Genomic DNA, 19,886 nt, shown 5'->3' with positions numbered 1-19,886 from the left:
TACCTGAAAGGACATTGTAGAGGTTGGTGCTGGTCTCTTCTCATAGGTAATTAGCGATAGAACAAGAGGGAATGGCTTTAAACTGCAACAGGGGAGGTTCAGACTGGACTGCATATTACGAAAAAAATTTTTAGAGAAAGAGTGGTCAGAAAGTGGAATAGGCTGCCCAGGGAGGTGGTGGAGTCACCATCCCTGGGTGTGTTTAAGGGTCGTTTGGATGAGATGTTGGGGGATACGGTGTAGGGGAGAACTTGTAGAGTAGGGCTGATGGTTGGACTCGATGATCCCAAGGGTCTTTTCCAACCTGAATGATTCTGTGATTCTGAGTACTTCCTCTGGTCATCTGGCCATGGTTTTAATGGAGCCAGGTATGCAGTCTGCTGTATCTGTGATGTGAGCGTGTTCTTGGCTCCCATTCAGCCTGATGTTCATGCAAGTCCCAGGTCCTTTTTAGGTTGTTCATTGGAAATGCAGTAAGTACCTGTGGTGCCTGTGTTCCAGCTCTCACTGCTTTTCTGTATCCCCTAATGAGGACTACTTTACTACTAGGAAATTGTTCTGTTATGTGGATGATAATTTTCTTTCCTAATAGAAAAGTTGCAAAACAGTTTTCTGGCTTCTGTTATTAGTGAAACTCGTAGGCTAGCTAAGAGTGGAGTAAAGGCATTGCTACAGGCTACTGTGGTATAATGCCATCAATGTATGCAGCTAAGAAGCAGTGAAATGTGTCTACATCTCTCCCATTGATCATCTCCTTCAGAGGAAGACAAACATAGGTCCTTACTGTATGCTGGCCATGTAAATTAAAACTTTAAATGAAAACAGAGCAGACTGTGAGGTGTGCTGCTCTAGGCTATAACAGGATTGCTGTTCAAAATGAGCTCTTCTAGATGCCCCCAATTCCTTGCCTTTTTTCCCCACTGAAAATTCCTAATAGAGCATTAAGATGAACTTGGTAGTTAGTAAATTTTCCCCTATGTAGTTTACAAGCTCAAGGTTATGGACTAGAACAAGTAGTGTCATGCTATAAATCAGGTGTAATGGAACAGCTTGAGAGAGCGCACAGAAGTCCTACTTCTCCTCACACAGTGTGTGTCCTAAAACTCTGAAGATAGACTTGGCACAAACTCAGAAACCCCCACAAATGGCCGATTAAATCATTAATAATGAGCCTTGTCCTGCTACCCTCTCTCTTCTGGAATTTGAATTCCCCAAATCATTCCAGTACAGCAAGGAATACTGGAAAATTCTTAAAAAGGCTGCAAATCAGAAGACAGAAGTTTTCACCAGAAATGGGAGGTAGCTGAACCCTGCTGTGGTGCAGAATGGAGGTGGCACATCTGCCTTGTAGTTCTCCTTCCAGCAAATAAATGCCTTTTGTCAATGTGCTGGATCATAACTTACATAGCTTTAGCTTTCAGCTGTTCCTGATGGTTCTCGTTCTCTCCACTGGCTTAAAAAGTCATTTTCTGTTTCTTTCAGGCCTGAAATGTGTCGCTAGTTCAGTGAGTATGAACGCAAATGGTCTGAAGGAGAACCTGCCTGTACAGGCAGGGGAAGGCAGTCCTGAGTTAGCAGCCAGCATCCTCCCAGCAGGACTGGGCTCAGGGTTTTACACGGGTTAATATTGTGGCTGAGGGTTGCCTGGATGGGTTCGTATTCTGTCAGCTCAGAGTCCAGGCTGAAGCAATGGTCTGTGCTGTGGCAGAGGTGTCCTGAGTTGGAGCCTGTAATGTGTTTCTTGCGAGAAAAAGACAAGCTGGAGATACCAAATCTTGAGCTGGAAATACTCAGTCACCAGAGATGACTTCTACATAAAGCTTATATTATAGTAGTGGAAGAATTATGATAGTGAATTATGATAGAAAGAATGGAAGAATTATGATAGATATCTATGCATATGCTTTAGCTATGTTTTGCCTGCCCTGTCCATGTGAATTGGGGAACCCACCCGAGATCCCTGTTAGTAGCAACCTCTTAAATAACACTGTTGCTTAGTTTCATCCTGAGTGTACCCAGGGCCTTAGGTAAATGTAGAAATGTGGTTGAAGACAGTTGGATGTGGGAAGAAAAATGGCACCTTCTTGACCGAGACTTATCTGGAGAAATTTGAGTGTGAAACGACTGGAACTGTGGTGCCCTTAGCAGGAGGAGGTGATTTCCAAAATCAGTGAAGGGAAGGGACAGAATGATGTGGAACTTTGATTTACCTCAGGCTGACTGGAGTCAAGAATAAGGGTCAGAAGCGTGGTGCAGTTACACCTCTCTTACTTACAAAAGTCAGTGAAAATTCCTGTCTGAGTTCAAGGCAATACCAACTAAACTATTGGCTAAGTAGCTAGAAAGGTCTGGGTTTGTCTTTAGTATGTCACACTTCAAAGCAGAGATTCCCACCTGTTCTTATCAAGTCCTAGGTGTTTCAAAGATAATCTTCATTTTTCTTTTGCTCTTATTATCTGTCTCTTTAGGGGGTCTGTGCTCACTACTTTTGTGGGGATGAATGCTTGGAAAGCAATTACTGTTCATCAGTTCTCATGCTAGATATGCCTGTCTTGTTGAAAGCTTTCAGAGTCTGTGCTGGGAATGCATTTCTTTTCCTAGTGTTGAGAGATTTATATTTTTAATGGGTATTTGTTTTATCTATCACATGCTAGATTTATTCACTTGATAATCTTAATCTTGCAGCAGTGCAGGCAATCTTCTCATGTCGTGATCTAGCATGCAGGGATTTTATTCATTTAACAGTTTGGCTTTTGGATCAGATAGCCATTAGAGGTAAATCCTGCAGTGTGCTGAGTATGCTTAACATCACCGGAACTGAGAGCAGCAGTAATTTGCAGGGAGCCTGCAGCATCTTTCAGGATTGTGCTCTTAGAAGCTTTCTTTACACTTTAAGTACATGAATAAGTTAGTTTGTGGTCTTCCCTTCCTAGACCATACCCTTCGTTAATATGATTTCTCGCTGATGCAGTTTTTGCAATGACTGTCTGTGTTCAGTTAACCACTTTTGGGTCTCTTAGGAGTTCTTTTCGATATCCATCTTTGATACAAAACAAAGACATCCTTCCTTCTTTAAGGTGTGTTTTGTTAGAGTTAGTTGGAAAATGAGGGGGAAAAGCAAATAAAAATAATTCCATGAAGTGGCACTTCTACCCCACTCCAGCACACTACAATAAATTCAGTATCACTGTCCCTGAATGTAAGACATAAACGTTTTTTTCTATCTACAGTAGGAACTTGTTCTCTGACACAGATGCTTCCAACTTATTACTACTTTAAAAAAAATTACATAATTCAGATCCTTTATCAGACAACATAGTATCTTCATTTCTCAAAAGTAGATTTCAGATGTTATATTTGTCCTGGTAGCAATCATGGGGGCCAAAATTCTAGGTTTCAGAAGGAGGCTAATAATGAATTTCCCCGATATGGTTCCTGGGATAGCAGGGGAATAGGAGTGATGACCGGGGGTGCATCATATACCTACAAGGTGAAATGCAACAGCAGCCCCAGCAGCAGACAGTTCCTTGGCACAGCTGTGACTTTGGCAAGCCAACACATTCATGGCACTGACAGTGTAAACATTTTGTGGCAACTGTGCAAAGCAGGCAGCCAATTATTTTACTAATGATTGCTTCTCAGTATTCTCCTCCTCCTTCATCTGCCCTAGAGAGGAAAACTTTCTCCCCTGTACTCTACCCTCTTGGATAATGACATAAATGGTTTCTTTCTGTAAAAATGCTGTGCTAACACCACAGTAGCCTGTGCTGTGTGGGACTTGACTATGTAATTACATTCCTCCTCTGTTCCCTCCCTTTCCAGACTTTATTTGTAGATTTTGTCTGTGACTGTGATAGCTGTAGCAGGTTAGTCTGAGAGCTTGCATCTCCGCTGACTCCTCTCTCAGCCATTCCACTGCTTCCTGTTAACCAAAGTGGTAGAAGAGTTAATGCTTCCAAAGCATTGCTAAAATTCTCCTTGTGAGATGCTCAGTGAGGACTTTGCATAAGTGGGTGGTGACCTCCTGCTGACTCGTTTGCACAGCTGGTCAAGGTTGACTCCAGTAGTTTCAACTGAGGAGCATAAAAAAAAGTTTATGTGCCCAATTAAGTTCTCAGAGTAGTCAGGCCCATGGGGAAGTTTAGGGTTATGACAGTGTATATACGCAAACACAAAGAAAGAAAATGTTTGGTACAATATGTGGTTCTGTCAGGAACAGAGTGGTAATTCTTCCTGCTTGAAGGTATGTTCTTGATTCAGTGAGCTGAAGGTTAGTCATGCTCTAAACAGGAGTAACAATGGCAGGAATCCCAATTTAAAAAGCTGATTTTGGTTTTGAAAGCCCAGGGTTCATCCCTATGTTTAGTGAATCCGGTAGGTTAAATCTGAGCGTTTAAGTTGTACTAAGTTAACTCAGTTTCTGGGTAGCAGATGCCTACTGGAAATGATCCCCAGCTTCCTTAGCAGTCATCTCGTACTGTCTTCTTAACAGAATCTTGGAAGATTTCTGGGCAATATGAGCATGGCATCACTCTGACCTTAATTCTGATAAATGCAATGATGAATACAAACCGAGCTCCATCCTGCTGGTACTAGATTGCTACCAGCCTCTGAACTACCTAGATTAAAGCTAGCTAGAGTGTTCAGCAGTGAAAAGGTAACTTCAGATACTGTCTTCCTCCATCAGTTTTAAAAGGAGAGGGGTATAGCTGCCTAATTGAAGGCTATCCTCTATCTCACCACTGTTGTCAGCTATGGAATCCAATATAGCACTTTCATCTAGTGACAGTGATGAAGTGGTTATTAAACGCAATAGAAATCATTCAGGCCCCTTTTTCATTAAAAGCTTCACTCTTATCTGTGGTTTTCTATGTTCTTAGAAAAGAGCTTGTCAGAAATACAGAGCTAGGGGAAAATACGCTCCCCTACTTTGTTGTTTTGGGGGGACAGGGCTTTCAAGCACGCAAAGGTAGCTATTTGCATCTAAAGCAGAGGGTTGATATATTATCATCTAAATCTTAGTCTTGAGAGGTTGGGGTACCTTTCCTCCCCAGCTTGGGCACAGGGCTTTTGAGTAATGATCCAAGTGGATTCAACTGTGTGGAAATGTCACCTTTTGAGTACTCATCATGGTTATTTCTCAAATGTTTGGTGCTTTATTCCATTACTTTGCATATAGCACATGCCAGAGAAAGAGTGTGAAAAAATGTCAGCACCCTTCTATTAGCCAGCTCTTTTGAATACAAACATAAAATATTAATTTAAATCAACTGAAAGGCATTAAAAACTTGATGTTCTCTTTGCCCCAGAAGTACTCTGCTGATAAGAAACAAATTAAAAATGCAGAGTTTTCAAATAGCAAAAATGCTGCATATTTCAAATGAAGTTGGTCTTTTTATGTGTAGTGTTTTGGACTAAAAAAGTAATATTAAATGCACATAAAAATGATTACTGTAAATGGTAAGACATCAAAGTTTGGCATCAAAGTTAAATGAAAGCACTTGGAAGTCTGTCTGTTTGATCTGTACATAAATAAGCTTAAAAAGAAGCCAGGGTGCTTTTACACAGCTGGAACTGGGTAGCCAGTTCAAATTCCCCTGCATCCCAGGGATTCCCAAACTAGGCTAGATCCAAACACGGTCATTATTTTTTGGTTGTTTTTTTTGTGTTTGCCCAGCATGCTTCTATGCCAGTGCACCAGCAAAATGAATTGGCAGAAGACACAAGTCACAGGCTCTGATAAAATGTTTTTGAGTTCAGATGGAGAATGGACAAACTCTATGATACTGAAATAAAAACCTCTTTTCTCATCTAGTTTTGGAATGAAGACTATCAAAATGAGGGTAAATTGATAAGTCCTTAACCTTGTTGAAGCCAAGACTTGTATAGTTAACTATAGTCATCTTGGTTGTGTTTTACCACCAAACATCCATTCTTGGGTTGGCGAGAAGGTGTGAATCAGGAATATGGGTCAGAGCTCTGTTAATTTATACCAGGTCTAGTACAGAACTGAGCCACACTAATGTTCATTTCAGTTCACTCTTAAAAAACAAAAGAAAACCCACAAAAAACAACGCACAAACAAACTTGAGATGTGGAATCTGTAAGAAAAAAATGGGACTTGACTTCTTTAGTGCCTTTCACCAAAAGACCCATCTGTGCTTTACAGTGATTAACTCTTACAGGAATCTGTGTGGTGTAGAGGAATTATTCAGTGCTCTGGGAGCTCTTTTGGTATAGTGCAAATCTAAGACCTTTATCTACGGAGAGCCAAGCTTCAGCTCATTTAGAGTGGGAGCTGGAAGTTGTAAGCAACTAGAAGCAAGACTTCAAAGAAAACTACCTTGGCTCTTGTGACTTCTATTTAGTGGCCTGAACCTTTTGGGATCAACAGACTTTCAACACTCAAGGGTGCATGACAGTCAGTAAAACATGCTCTCAAAACCACTACAAATTTATCCCGTTTCACTTGGCCTCTAATCATGGCCTCTCTAAGCACAGACCTTTCACCAGTAATCTAAGCTGGAGCCGTGTGTGCCGCTGGTCCAGACGAAGATGTTCTATTTTGAAGAGGAACTTGAAAGGCCACACTTTACCTGACACAGGAGAACATGCTGCTGTGTCACCCTGACCTCTGTTTGTAGCCCTGGAGTTAAGTGTACGTCCTCCCCAGGAAGGCAGAATATCTCAGAGGACACGCATCTCAGCCTGTGCCTTTGGAGATGATGACTTCAAGGCCTGTATGAGGTCACTGTAGGGCAACCAGCAAGGTGAGTCTTAGTGGAGGACTTGCCCTTCAAAAATTCAGCCACAACCTCAGGGTGTGTACCTCTGACTTATAAAGGTATTATTTTTCCCTGCTGAGAAAGTCAAAATTGTCCTCCCCCTGTGTTCTCTTCCATTAAACAGTTCCACAACGCACGTCCTCAAAACCAATTCATTGTCTTGTTAAAGTGGGCTTTCTTTTCCTTCCTTCAAAACTTGCCCTGTCAAGTGCTAGAAGGAGAAACCTAAAGTCTCTGGAGCACTTTTTCATTTACTTGCTGTGAGTGGGAGTGCAGGAAAGATGCTCTTTATGAAAATAGCTGTTTTTTAAGTGAGAGAAATAATAAAAAGCCTCCACTGGAATGAAAATACAGCCTCCATCCTCCTGGAGGGGTGGCAGCTGAGGTGGCAGGCTGCAGTTTGGCACTGTAGTCTGCTCTTCAGGCAACATGCCGCTTTTTATGCGGTGAGCCCGAATTTCATTGGAGCCCCTTGAGAGGATGGCTGTGCTTGCTAGGGTGGGTGACAGGGACGTGGTCACCCCCCTGTTGCAGCATGATGCTGAGGCCACTGGGCTTACCTTCTCTGGAGATTGAAGTCAGCTTTTCAACGTGCTTTCCCGGCTCTTGTAGGTGTGTTTATTGTAGTTGCCACTTAACAACATCTGGTTTATTTTAGTTTTGTGCAGGCTACTGTATTCTCCACTGCTTCCGTTTAGCACTAAGCTGAATTTCATGGGGGCCTGCAAAGCATCCTGAGGGAGGGCTGAAGGAAGGAGGCTGCAGAAATGGATAGTGTGGGTATGTCACTGTGCTTAAAGTAAAAATGGTTTCAGTGTAGAAGTGGATAGCAGGCTATCAGTGCATGGCAAGCTGTTTTTCAGGTATGAAATTAGCTTGGAAATTCGCATGGTTCCACTTTGTGGACAAGAGGAAAAGCCGGGAGGACTCAATGTTATCACCTGCATCTCCCTTACCTGGGAGAGCTGCTCTGCAAGTGCAATAAATCTGTTTTCCTATGAATATAAGAGAGCTCTCGAAATAATCTCATTTCAATCCCTCTTGTTATTTTTAATGGATTCCAGGATGAGCTGGTTGCTATGTATAGCTTTTTTACATACAAATTTGGGTTTGAACCCAGCTGAATATTCAGTCCAATTAAAAGCAAAGTCTCTGCTGAAACAAAGGCAAGGGGAACAGTGGGGAAGGTTTTCATGCAAATGAACGAAACAACAAAACCAGGAGGACTGAATGTTTGTTATTCATACATATTCTTAGAGGTAATTATTGTGATTTCATTCCTAAAAACTGCCCGCTTTAAGAAGAAATGATTGCATTCTAATAAGTACTGTTTATTAAACTTGCAGTAACTGAAGTTGAATATGAATTATTAAAATGTCTGTGAGGTGCAGGGTTGTTTTGCCAGGTGTCTGTGAAAAATAAAAACAACAGGAGAACATGCAGCAAAGCAGGAGAGGTGAAATGTAAGGCAAGAACTGGCCCTGGATCAGTGGCTGCGAGACAGGATTCCCAAAGTCTGCCAGAGCTCTGAACCCTTGTCACCTGAAGGACAGCACCTACCCTGGGGTGTGGGAAAGGGTCTGCACTGCCCAAGGAAGCAAGCTGACAGCTCTCATCAACTTCTGTCAGGCTGAGGCATATTTTTCTCTTGAGAAATAAGGGGAAATTTGCAGGGGAATAAGAATGCCAGGAGGGCAAAAGTAACAGCGGGTGCGTTGCAGCACATGACAAAGGGAGGAGGGAAAAGGGGAGGGTCTGTGAGGACAGGTAGCATCTGTTTGCTTATAAAGAACATGGTCTATCCCACAATTTCTAAGTACTGAAAAGGTTTTTGCAGGGAAGTAGGAACAGAGCAAGGGAAGCCTAGAGAACTCAATAGATTTAGCCTTGTAAGAGGTTAATAGCTTAGCCCTTAAAATGGACCAGAAAATACAAGGAGGTTTATGTGATGGCTTTGACATATTCTGGCAATAAATGCAATGTGAAGATGTTTCCTCCATTTGCTCTAAGCTTTTGACTTTACTCTGTCACTATGGGAAACTCGCTGTACATAACAGAAAAGAGAGGATGTGAATTTCTGTTGCAAAATTTTTGTGTTTTTCTTTAGTACAGTTTACGACAGAAAGAAAGCTTATGCCTTTGCACTCTGTATCTCCCAGACTTCCCATCAGTGTCGGGACCTTTTGACCAAGTTTGACAGATGAGAACAAGTGTGGAAGAGAATGAAGTTTATAGAAAATCAGTGACAGGTAGAGCAGAGATCCTGTAAGCACCTGAAAAAGGAAAAGCTGTGATGACCTCCAGAAAAGAGACTTTATCCTGGTCCTACTCCAGGAAAACTTTCAACCGGGGTTCACATCTTCCTAGAGCATGAAGACTCTCAGCCACTTGACACAAGCCAAGCAGAAAATCAAACTAAATGTGGGTAAATTCTGGAGAACTATAGAACCAAAATGTCCTGAACAGGTGATACACCTGATTTCAGTGGGACGTCCTATACTTAAAATCAGTTCTTGTTTGAACAGCACCTGTGCAATTGCAGTCTTTAATTTCGCCCTGATTCCTGGGAGTTTGCTGCGTGGTTGTATGGTTTTGTCTAAAAGAAATGTAAGTCAAATCATTCTTTAAGCTCAACAACCTGCTGGGTGACAGAACGCAGGTACAGTCATATACATATTTTTGATTGCTGCTTATTCATATGAGGAGATGTAGGCATTTTAGCTTTAGCTGAGTTCCCTGCTGCGTAGTCCTGCTTCTGTCAGAGTCTCCCAGTAGAAAAACATGCCTTGGCCCAGTGATGTCTGCACGTTACTGTTTTTTTTTCACAGTGCTCGTATTCTTAACATTTATAATTCAAATCTTCAGAAAGATGTGACAGTTTCTCTTCTAAAAAAAAATAAAAAGCAAAATGACTTGTGTTAATTATTCCATCTCGCTTACTCACTTACCAGGTCATATATTACTCCAAGGCTTTTAGTGCCTTGGGCCAAAAAGGGTCATTACAGCTCACAGCCTAATGACCTGACCAAAAAAATCTAAGTGAGGGAGAATGAGTCCTCCTCTGCTGAGCTCTCTGAAGTCATTAAGGGATGCCTTGGGAATTCTACAAAGCAACAGCTCGGAAAACAAACAGAATTGTTCAGTGTTGGATATCACTCTCGTGACATCTATGCTATTACAAAGATTTACAGCTGGAATAATTTGATCTGGGTTTTTCCTCTTTCCCCCATTGACTCACATTTTGGAAGGCAGTCAGACCCTGAGAGTTGGGTTTTGCATAATTGAAGCACCAGAACATATTAAGTGGAACGACTAATGGGGACGAAGCTTTTCCCTTCCTTCCACACTGGGTTATCAATTATGAATTAGCGGCAATCTGAGATCAAAGGGGTTCCATTTTTGCAGCTGAATTTGAGGATTTTGGAACTGAACAGACGAAATGCAGTTAATGACTCATTTCAGGAAGGCAGAGACAGGAGGTAACTGACAGGGGTGGAGTTAAGTGTTTGCTTTAATATGTTTCTGAACATGGACATACATTCTCAAATGTAAAACTGGCTGCTGAGATCAAGTTACTTATGTAAAGTGATGCTGTTAGTTCCCCTTGTGGGGCATGGCAGATGGGAATCTGATCCGTAGCATTTTTCTTAATGCTGTATATGACCTAGTTATTGAGACATACTAGAGAAACGTGTTAGGGTTACCAGGTATTTGTTACACAAAAGGCTGTTTTGCATTAATACGACAAGTTCCATTGCTGTGGAGAAAATGCATCTCTCCAGCAAGAACAGTTCAACACATGATTAAAACAAAAACTTACGAGGGTTTTAATTTAGAAGTGGCTACAACCTAATGGATGGAAGAGCAGTCCAAGTCAGGACTTCGTTACACGCTCCCCGAAGCAGCAAACAATGAAGCAGTTTATGATTCAAGATAGTAGATGGTGCCACAAAGAAGCCTTATGGAACAAATAGTAATCTGCTGTGATTTCTGCAAGGAAAGTGCACGAACACTCGACAAAGCAGACAGGTGCATCAGGTGCCTGTTGTTTAAAAGCCGTCTGGTTCTGCGTAAGCAGGACCCAGGTCAAACCAGGTGAAAAGGTGTTTGTGATGAGGGGCTCAAAGCTCCCCCCACAGCTGCCCCTCAGCGTGGAGGTAACGGGCTCTGCGGGGGTGGGAGGCTGCACAGGTGAGGCTGTGATTACCTGCTGGGGCTGGCAGGGAGACGACACCAGCTGTGGTGCTTCCCTGCAGCGAGGGAAGAAGAAGTTCTTAACTCTGAGGCTTGAAGGTAGTAGGAGCCTGCAAAGAAGCTTCCCAGGGAGTCCTGGCAAAAGTGAGTGACTGCTGTAATAACATCCCTGAATTCACAGAGGAAAATATTTGAGAGGGTGAGACTGGCTGGGTGAGAGGAGGGGGTCTGGGTGGGCTGCTGCTGGGCTCTGGGAACAGCCTTGTGAGGTGACGCTTCTGGGGCTGCTCTGCATCCCTCTGTTTTGGCACTGTGACTGGCTATCTGCTCTCACTTCACAAATACAGCAGAAAAAGTCAATTATATTGCATGCTTTTAAGTAAAATATTCTTTTTGGCCTGTAAGTCATTATTTTTAATAAGGTGTTAGATAAATTTCATGCTACGTATTACTTATTTTGTTTGGGTAATGCTTCGTAAGTAGGATTTTAGATTAATTTACTTTTAATTGTTTCTTATTTTGTTTGGGTAATGCCTCATAGTAAGACTTTTGAAATTAATGCAAATCTATTACTAAATTATAGTGGAGCAATTATGAAAATAATGAATTTATTATTACAACTGCTGGTGGAATAAGGAAGGAGATTCTAATGACCTGACTTGCCTTTGCTGATATATCAGAAGAAAATGTGGTTTGGAGTAGTAAATTTTATATTCAAACAGTTTAATATTTAGGGAGAAACTTTCAGAACTTTACGCTTCCCTGAAATGTGAAATGAATATTTACTTTGGAACAAAAAAACTTTTCTAATTGGGCTGAATGCAGAGGCCAAACTAATAAAACTTGCTTTAGCTTTTATTCAGGAATTGTTTTTTTTCCTTTTGCCTTGAGGGCTTCAAACTCCCTTTTTGGAGGATCTTGAATGAAAAATGCCCCCCTTTTTTTCCCCTCCTAAATTTTGCTTTTCATTTGAGCAAGTTCTGATGTTGGGAAGGTGTGTCGTGTTGCTCTGAGTTGCACAAAGCTTTATTGTTATCACTGGCTGTAACGATGAGCACCTGGAGATAAGACTATCTCTGTCTAAAAACAGCAAGGAATTTGTTTAAATCAGTGGTTTAAATGATACTTTTTCTTTGTCTGGGTCACTGTCTGCATTTGTTCACATTGTTCATGTTTCTCCAAGGGCTTATCTATTTCCTGATACTAATTTTATTCAGATATCTGAAAATCTGAAAAAATCTTTGTGAGAGTCAGTAGAAGGCATGGTCTTTTAGAAATCAACCTAAAACAATTATTATAGGGAAAATACTCAGCCCTTATTTAAAACTCTGGGCTAGATTTGTTCCTGATGACTTGATCTTCAGACCACAGTGTAAAGTTTCTTTCTCTAAAGGATCTTCTTGTGGCAGCAGAGCTATTGCTTAAGAAGTTACTACTCTGTCTAGAGAAGGCTACTAGCTGGTGCACTGAGAAGGGGGACAGCAATAACTTTGATGTGTTATTGATTTGTTTTCTGATGGTTTAAGTCTGCTCCAGAAACGGGCAGCTCTGCCCTCTCACCTCTGCTGTGTAAGCAGTCTAGCTAGCTAGAGGAGGGTGTGGAGATGGGGAACCTCTATCTTGGGGGTCTTGTTTGAGAAGAAGGGGAAGAGATCTCCGTGATACCTGAATTTTCACAAACCTGCCTGGGCTCTCTGCTTTGAGTATCGTGGGCTGGAAGCGGGGAGCATCTCGCCCTGTGGGAAGGGGGATCTGGCTAATGCAGGCAAGTAAGTCGTACAGTCTCTTTTGGGTCCATCTCGAAGGCTGCTAGTTGCTCACCTCCTGGCAGTACGTGTAATCCTTAATGCTTTTGTAAAGGGTACTCTTCAGTGGGTTTTGGGCTTTGATCCTAAATGCAGGCTTGCTGTGCAGAGGGAGCCCTGTGAACCCCTGTGCTGCTGTCCTTACCCAGCCTGGGCTGGAGGTAGAGGGCTGCTGTTCATTATGGGACCTTATCCAGGGAGGTGAAAACGTCCTCACAAAGCTGTTGTGCTCAGTGGGCTGCAGGGTTGCGGGCTAGTCGGGGGAGTTGAACCCCATTCCTTGTCTCTGACATCTCTGTATGGCTCTGCGTCCTCTGGGGTCTTCCCTTGTTCTGCCAGAACATGCAGCAATTTTATTCCCTGGAGCGTGCCAGCGATGTGAGCCAGTAGGTCCTATCCCCTCTGTTTGCTGTTTGTTTTATTTGGTGTGTTGTTAACCTTTACTCAGGGCACTTATTTACTTCAGGTTTTAATAGTGTGATAAGGTCACAACAAATTTAGTGGGAGGCATTTTAAGCACTTACAGCAATAAATCACAGTGTACATCACCCTTGTGCGGTTTATCCAGAACCAGAGAAATCCAATTTGGTCCATACTATGAAGGCCAAATAAAGCCAGGTATCATGGTGAGAAAGCTTTGACGTATGGCTCTGAAAGAACCTGCACACTTCTCTATAAATTAACAGCTTTTTTACAGAGCTGACAAGTAACTGATATTCTTGGAACTGGTCCTGTTTGTGGCTTTCCCCCCGCTCTTCCGTTCCAGTCTCTTGATCTTTCCCTTTAGAAAATCCAAAGAGAAGAAAAAGCAGTCTGTTCTGTAATGTAGGTTTTAAAACACTGATGGTATGGACACATCTCATAAGTGCAATGAACTTGCTGGTAGTGCATGAAACCCTAAAACCTCAGGGACCCATCTCTGCAGGAATATGTTCTTATCTATTCCTTTATACACTGATTTTTTTCCTTAAGCAAGGCAGCCTTTGCAGGTAGGATCAAACCAGTCTGCAGGTCATCCTAAGAGCTGCAAAGTCCTAGTGACCAGAAATGAATAGTAGCAAGCTCTGTTCAAGAGATAAAGCACAAGGGAATGTGTCGTGGGCCACTAAACTGAGCTGGCCAGGAAATGGGCTTGATAACCTGGCATATATATCCTGCTTTAATTCCTGTTGGTTTATGGCCCCTGCAGTACCGCAGGAGCCCTGCTGGTTGTCTGACCTTACCCCTGCCTTTAGTCCAGCAAAATTGAAAGGGTGTTTGAGAGAGGAGGGAAGCGAGGGAGGAAGGGATTACTTGCAGGCAGTAGTGTCAGGCTCTTGAACTCTCTAAATGACCCAAAAGGAGATTGATTTTGCTGATGTGTAAAGCCTAGCAACCACCTGGGTTTTAAGCTAACATTAAAAATTAAATGCCAGTTTTCATGTTATTAAAGGTGGAATGAAAAATGTTGTGCCTTACCACATTCAGAGCAAGAAAAAGATGGAGACTTTGTAGAGCTCAGCAATGCTACAACTGTGAAGTGCAAAAGTGGTGTGAGGAGGAAGGACAACTGTCTCCTCGGGTTTCTCCTTCATCTGGGTAGTAAGAGAAGAAAAAATGCTCAGTCTAAGTGAGAGACAGTGCTGTGATGTCTGCCAAACTTGCCAGAAAGTAGTGTCTGGCTGGGCTGTGTGAGCAGCGCACCTGATGGATGCTCAAGCACAGCCACCATAAAAATAGGCAAGTCAGGTTTTGTCAGGCACTGCTGCCTCTCACTCAGTGTCACGTACTCCCTGCAAGAGCAACTCCCTAAATGACAGATTAAAAAGCAGCAAGAGCTCATCAAAATCTGAATACATATTTTTTTTTTTTTTTAGGTAAATAAAACCTTGTTATTATGGAAGAATGGAGGGAGTGGATGATTATTTGTGGGGGCTGTGGGTGAGGCAGATTTCCCTCTCACCACCATGGGGGTGTTTTGGGTACATGTAACCATTGCTGGTTCTGCCATTTTCATTTTGAGTCCTTGTCCGATGTCTTTCTGAAGACTGCAGCTCCTAGAAATGTCTGATTTGTTTGTTTTTAAAGGCCTGAGCTTCCTACCTTCATCTGCATAGGTGGATCATGAATATCTGACCCGTCTGTATGAGGCTGGGAGGAAAGCCAAATGGTTTTTTGTCATCAAACCCTAGGACTTCTATCTAAGTATATGTACTTTTGGAGCAGAGGGGCTGAGAATACTGAATGGATGAACAGCTGATGCACAGGACCTGTGTAACCCGATGGAGGTCCCTATGACAGAAGCTGAAGGTGGTCAGTTCCTGCTGTGAAACTTGGGGAAGAGGGGACAGAGGTTTAAATAAACTGGACGTGCCCTTGCTGCAACCTACCATAGGTGCAAACTCTGTCGCTGTCACTGGCAAAGAACAGACGAGAGCAACAGAGTCACTGGGAAATGGAGCACTTGTCTTTAAACGGGGTCTGTGCCTCCACCCAACACACAGGGCACTGGACATGATCACTCCGCCACAGACTGAAAGCTGCAGCTCCAGAGCATTTTGCATGCAGAATAGTCTCTCTCGGTCTTTAATGCCAAACTATTCTGATCATCCTCTTTTAATTTTTTGCTGACAAACTACATCCATAACTTCTTTGCTCTAGTAAAAATGTGCTTAATGCACAGCCATGTTGTAAAGTCAAGCTGCAGTTCCAACATGCCTAATCCTAAAAGAAGCATTTGTTCAAAAAAGATCCATTTCCCTAGGAAATGTACTTTGATTTGCGAAACAGAAAATGTGTTCATTTAACTGAGCCATTCATGTGACAGGTCACTATTTCACCCTTTTGGTGCAGTAAAAGTTTATTCTTTTAATAGGTTTATTGCTTTTCGGTTATTCATTTCCAAAGGACTCACTTCAGTGCTGCAGCTCTGATCTGGAGTACAGAAAATTAATTCTTTTTATGGTAGTCTATTCCTTTCACAAGTCCTCATTTTAAGTGCAGCTCAACTGTATTACAAATAACAGTATGTGGTCCTAGAGGGAGTACCAAACCTCTAATTTAATATTGTACTAGAGGCCTTATAATGTCAGCAGTGCCGAATCAAGCTTTTCTCCTTCGAACCCTCCTGTGTCCCAAGGGGAGTTGCGAGATACCAGGCTGGCTGTTGTCAATGCGCATGAATGCTGCTGGGTGTGTTTTCATTCTTCTGGTTTTGAATTTTCTGGTCCTGAGCCTCATTAATAGAAATGAATGTCCAGAATGAGCACTTACCTCGAGACTCTGAAGGGGACGTGGGTGGGCTAGTTGACCTTTAAAGGTCCCTTCCAACACAAACTATTCTATGGTTCTGTGATTCTGTAATAAATAGGAGAGCACTATGTGCAAAAATCATCTGTTACTGGCAGGTTTTCATGGTGAGATACTCTGCTGTGAAGGCACCAGAACCCATGGAGATATCCTGAACTCCCTCTGCTTTTGTGCACGTAGTCCCTGGCAGACCATGACAGACTTCCCTGGTGCCTCAGGAGAGGATGCCTGAGTTTCCAAGGCCAGACTTGGGCATGGTGCTCTGTGTGCCGTTCCCTTTGTGTCTGCTCCTCCATTCAGTGCTTTGAGAGAGTTTGAGGTTATCCCTTATAAATCTTGGTTTGGTATCTGTAGAGTAGATTTAAATGGGAATGATAGTCTTATCAGTTATAATAGAAAATGACCCACATTAACAGTGGGGTTAAAATCACTCAGCATCTCACAGTGGCACCAGAATCCACCATTTCATTCATCTCTAGGATGAATCAAAGCTCTGGGGAGCTCTTTCTTAACTCTTCATTTTTTGCAGAACCATTCCACCTTCACTTCCTAACTTCCTCCTCCTCCTCTGGCTAATTTTCTCTGAGGAGGTTTCCTCAGAGTGACTTAGATCTGATGCACTTTTTCTGGAAAAAGCAGCCAAGGTGATTCTACTTATTCTCCATGCTGTTTAAAGCTAGGCATGGTTCAGCAGAACTCAACCTCTTTGCTCTTGAGAGTAAATCCCAAGCCCCAAGATACATCTCTACCATTGTGTTTCATGCTCTGTGGACTGAAGTGCCTGTCAGGATTTCTTGTGAGCTGTGGGGATGAGATGATACTCTTCACCTTGCTTCAGCATGCTGACTGGCTCAATTTCATTTTGCTTGTGTCACGTTGGTATCTCATCCCATGTGAAATCAGAGCCTCCATTTATTTTGCAGTACTGGATTCTCTGTGTACCTACAGTGAACAGTGGTTTGACCTGCAGCAAAAAAGGATCTGGGTAGCCAAGACAGAGGGCAAGAAACAAAATATGTGTCCTCTTCTGTAAGGAGTTGAAGGCAGAGAGAGAAGAGGAGCAGCCTTCCCTGGGGAGCTTGCTAAAAGCCCTAGCAATGACTTCAAGGCCAGTCTGGATGTTGGTTGAACTGCAGGAAGCAAGTGAGATGCTCCTGGTTGGAGGTCTGTGACACACTGAGTGGAAAATTGAATTTAATTGTCTGCACAGCACAGGATTACTTTTGAAACAACTATTTATTATTATGTACTCTGGTATTATTTCTGCATTGTCAGCACTCAAGTTCCCAGGTTCTTGATGCAGGATGCAAATGCCCTGTTGCTGCTGTCAGTGTTAGTGGTCAGGGGCTGGTGAGCTCTGATGTGAGCATGTGGAACTAGAGGTGATGCTCAGTGAAAGAGGAAAATGGCACAATTTCAGGATGTCACCTTTCATTATGCTTGTAATCGTTACCTTGCTTTGAAAGACTTTGTGAAAGTGTGGACATATGGACTTTCTCAGCGTTCAGTTGTTTTCAGGAGGCATATTGTGAGTGGGTGAGTGGTTGATAGGATAGGAATAAGGAAACCAGAATTCTGCCAAATGGTGAATCACTTTTGGTTCTCCCATTAACAGAAGGTCTCCCTTTTAAAGGTGACTTTATTAATTGGGCCCTTTATCATCTCTTACATCACAGGGGAAAGTGGAAAGATATCAGCAACTGTGTGTGGCCCTGACTACAGAAGAAACAGACAGCTACTGTCTGCAAAATCGCACACTTCCCATCAAAATTTAATTAAACTAGCCCAGATTCCATAAGTAATACAACTAGATCTCCCTGGTACCTCCCAAGAGAAGCATGTTCTAAGTCAAGTGCACCCGGAGACCATATTTGGAAATGAAGCAATTATTAGTTTAATTCAGTCATCAAATTAATTTTACAGAAGCAGAAAATGCCAATCACTGGAGGAGGTGGCAGTGGCGTGCAGCACGCAGCCCGCTCTGGCTCCAGCGGGACTGTGGTGGAGGCGGCCAGAGGACAGACAGACCGATGACGCTCTTTGACCACCGGCAGTGTCCAGACCACCCTTAGGTAGAAGCAGCCTGTTCTCTCCATGCTTTTCTAGAGGAAGTTTTTATTGTGCCCTCAGAACAATAGCATAGATGAGGCATAATCAAAGGGCAGCTGCCTTTACCTGCCACAGCAGCCGTATCACATGAGCTCCAGAGAGCACGGAGAGGTTAAGACCAGGAACTGGCCAAGGCTCCAAGACAACAACTCGTTCATCAGCCACTGAAGAGAAGTAGTCATGACACCTAAATTAGAGTCTGATAGTAGATAGTTTGACTACAGCCCTAAGCATCGCCATGAAATGCATTAAGTGACCTGTCACATGCAGTTTGCTGTTTTGCTCATCCTCTGCCCTGGAGACAACTGTGTGCACAATGAGTTATTTGTAGTGGTAGAAATTTTTTAAATAACCATATACCCTTCTGTCTGCTGGAGAAAGCAAGCTGAGATGTGGAGATAGTTGCAGCAGAGAGTATAGTGATTGTCTTTTAATCACGCAAAAGCTGTTTTACTGCAGGGTCTCTAACCAGTTCCTGAGAAGACACTGTCTTCTGTGCCTAATACAACAAAATAAATGCACTTTCCATAAAGCTCGTGGCTGTTCCATCAAAACCAGTGTGACTGCTACTGTAGTTACAGATAGTGCAGGCTTGCACGTGCCTTGGGCTTTAACCACTTGTTTGCCAGAACTCCTGGAAAAGCCATACACATGAGGTGTGCTTGTTTGTTTTTAAAAGTTTGTTCACTCTAGAACTCAAATATGGCTTTAAAACACAATCATGGATACTTTGTTGACTCCAGTAGGGTATCTGTCTTTCTGCAAAACAGTGACAGTCTGACAGGTGTAGGTATAGGTAAAAGATATTCTCTAATTATTTACAATCAATATAAATATTTTAGCCCACAGATTACTAGAATAAGGGGAGGCCATGCTCCCTGCAATTGTCAAACTTACTCTAGTGCTGAGAGGTTCTCTTCCAGCTAAAGTATCCCTGAGTTTACTACTTATTTTGTTAGAGAGACCCTGTACAGTCATCCTTGGAGACTTTTTGATAGGTACAGAAATGCATGTATGCAAATCTTTTCCTTTTATTTTTTTTTGCTGGCTTGTTCTGCATCTCACCCTTTTATAGGAATCAGAACTGTGTTTAAATATTTCCACTTTAGTATCCATATCAACTGCACTGCCTTCCTGAGAAGATGCCTTCTCTAGGCTCTTTAGGAGTGCTCGTGTTTCCTTGCACCAGTGGATGTGCTTGTTCCAGCTATAAGCAGCTTGTCCTAAACTTGATTGATTTATTGAGTTCCTTTACTTGCTGATGGACTGTCTGTATTTGATACCTAAATTTTTCACAATTGCTTTCCAGAAGGCGTTTTGTTTTCTATCTAGCACTTGCAGCTATATTTTAGCATTGATGTCAGGTTCAAGTACTAGTTATATTCTGTTTCAATCTGTCCAGTGTTGATTCCTGCCCCCCCACACCCCCAAGTGACTGCTTTGACTGATCTTCACTCTCCTTATATTTATATCTCTATGCAGGTTTCTCTGTATGGTGTGGTTGGTGGGTTACCTTCTTGAAATGCTTTCTGTCACGATAGTATTTCTTGATATTTGAGCTCCAAGGATTAGATAGATGTATGTGTAGCCCTACCTGACTTTCTGTTTTTGCTGGGCAGTTCACCTTGTTTGTATCTACTTGGAGGAATGGCACAGTAACTCCTTGTCATTAACCAACTCTAGGACTTGTGTTTCTTGGACTGCC

Source organism: Strix uralensis, chromosome 14 (genome assembly GCF_047716275.1).
Source record: "Strix uralensis isolate ZFMK-TIS-50842 chromosome 14, bStrUra1, whole genome shotgun sequence".
In the NCBI taxonomy this organism is placed as follows: domain Eukaryota; kingdom Metazoa; phylum Chordata; class Aves; order Strigiformes; family Strigidae; genus Strix; species Strix uralensis.
This window is presented reverse-complemented; position numbering follows the sequence as displayed.